Source organism: Engystomops pustulosus, unplaced genomic scaffold (genome assembly GCF_040894005.1).
Source record: "Engystomops pustulosus unplaced genomic scaffold, aEngPut4.maternal MAT_SCAFFOLD_277, whole genome shotgun sequence".
Classification (NCBI taxonomy): Eukaryota; Metazoa; Chordata; class Amphibia; order Anura; family Leptodactylidae; genus Engystomops; species Engystomops pustulosus.
Window position 1 is genome coordinate 40,001 of NW_027285156.1, and position 2,201 is coordinate 42,201.

Below are 2,201 nucleotides of genomic sequence, written 5' to 3' on the forward strand. Positions count from 1 at the left end.
CAAGGACCCGAAAAAGCCTTCCCTTCCCCTCCCTCTCGCAGCCGCTGGCTTTCCCCACTCAGTTCAGCCAAGAAGTGGCGCTCGACTCTCACCTCCATCAGCACCTCCGAAGCTCGGACAGCTCCTGTAGGCTGCGCATAGAAGGAAAGCATTGGACGCTCAACTTCAGCACCTCGAGTGTCGGACAGCTCCACCACCACCTCTCCACACTGTTAAGCGAGAGAGACGATAGGAGCCGTCGCGACGTACCCATGCAGCGCCGCCCGCCAACGCACAGAGGAGCGGAGGGGATCGGGCGCCAGGTCCGGGGGAAGGCTGGGAGGGAAGCTACGGCGCTGCTACCCAGCTTTCAACCCTGCGGGACCGGTGCTCCGCTCCTATCGCTCCGGCGAACAGGGTCCGCTACGCTTTCAACACCAGCGCCCGGCAGAGGGCTTGGAGAAGGCTCGCGCGGATCCTCGGTTCAGATCGCCTGGCTTCGCGGGAGCGGCCTTCGGCTAGGGCCGACGACGGCCGGACCGAGCAGATTTGGACCGGGGTGCGGGGCGAGTACCTGCCTCTCTCACGAAGGGAGTGTCACCGGTAAGAAGCCTCTTCCCACGTCTGCTTGCCGACTTACGCTCGCCCCGACGAGAGGCCCAACCGAAAGAGTGGAAAGGGGCAGAGATTTCCAGGGTCGCCCCACCAGGGATGCAATACCCCAGTGCAGACAGTCGGCCCTGCCCCGAACCTACTCGGTGGTTTGAAGGTTAACCTCTTGGGGAAAAGCAGCGATTCGCCTCGCGGTGCGTGCCTCCGCGGATCTAAACCCCCTCGATCGATGTGGGGCCAGAGGACCCCTTTTCCCCGTACGAAACTGTCAGCTCACCATGGGCTCGACGTCCGTGGGTCGGGGAGTTGAGCGCTTACGCGCGGCGGGACCTTATAACCTGCAGCGGCTGAGGAGCGAAGATTTCCAGGGTGGGCCCCCGGGGATGCCATACCCCGAGCAGCCTGTCGGCCCCGCTCCTAGCACGCTGGCAAGCAATGGAGTCTTCCCCGCGGCAGCCACCGCCCTCGCCCTAGCCTCGCCGTCGGTCGATGAAGAACGTCGTTCGCCCTCCTCTGGCTCGGGATTTGGAAACGGCCTGGCCTTCGCCTACTCCGTCGGGCAACTGCCTTCCGCCAGCCCCTTCCCTCGAATCCCCTTCTTCCATTTTAGACCCGATCAGGGGATTGGTCAGCCCAGCCCTGGGGTAAGAAGAGGGGTTGGGGTCGGTTCGGCTTCGGGTGCCCCGCTCGGCCAAAGTTTCCCCTCGCTTTGGAAGCACGCGAGGTCGCGGAGGGTGTCGGGGTTATTTTTTCGGCTCCCTGGCTTCGCGGGAGCGGCCTTCGGCTAGGGCCGAGGCCGTCCGGCCCGCGCAGATTTGGACCGGGGTCCGGGGCGAGTACCTGCCTCTCTCACGAAGGGAGTGTCACCGGTAAGAAGCCTCTTCCCACGTCTGCTTGCCGACTTACGCTCGCCCCGACGAGAGGCCCAACCGAAGGAGTGGAAAGGGGCAGAGATTTCCAGGGTCGCCCCACCAGGGATGCAATACCCCAGTGCAGACTGTCGGCCCTGCCCCGAACCTACTCGGTGGTTTGAAGGTTAACCTCTTGGGGAAAGCAGCGATTCGCCTCGCGGTGCGTGCCTCCGCGGATCTAAACCCCCTCGATCGATGTGGGGCCAGAGGACCCCTTTTCCCCGTACGAAACGGCCGGCTCACCATGGGCTCGACATCCGTGGGTCGGAGAGTTGAGCGCTTACGCGCGGCGGGACCTTATAACCTGCAGCGGCTGAGGAGCGAAGATTTCCAGGGTGGGCCCCCGGGGATGCCATACCCCGAGCAGCCAGTCGGCCCCGCTCCTAGCGCGCTGACGAGCAATGGAGTCTTCCCCGCGGCAGCCACCGCCCTCGCCTCGCCGTCGGTCGATGAAGAGCCGAGTTCGCCCTCCTCTGCTCGGGACTCGGAAACGGCCTGGCCTTCGCCTACTCCGTCGGGCAACTGCCTTCCGCCAGCCCCTTCCCTCGAATCCCCTTCTTCCATTTTAGACCCGATCAGGGGATTGGTCAGCCCAGCCCTGGGGTAAGAAGAGGGGTTGGGGTCGGTTCGGCTTCCGGTGCCCCGCTCGGCCAAAGGTCCCCTCGCTTTGGAAGCAGAGGGTGCCGGGGTTATTTTCGG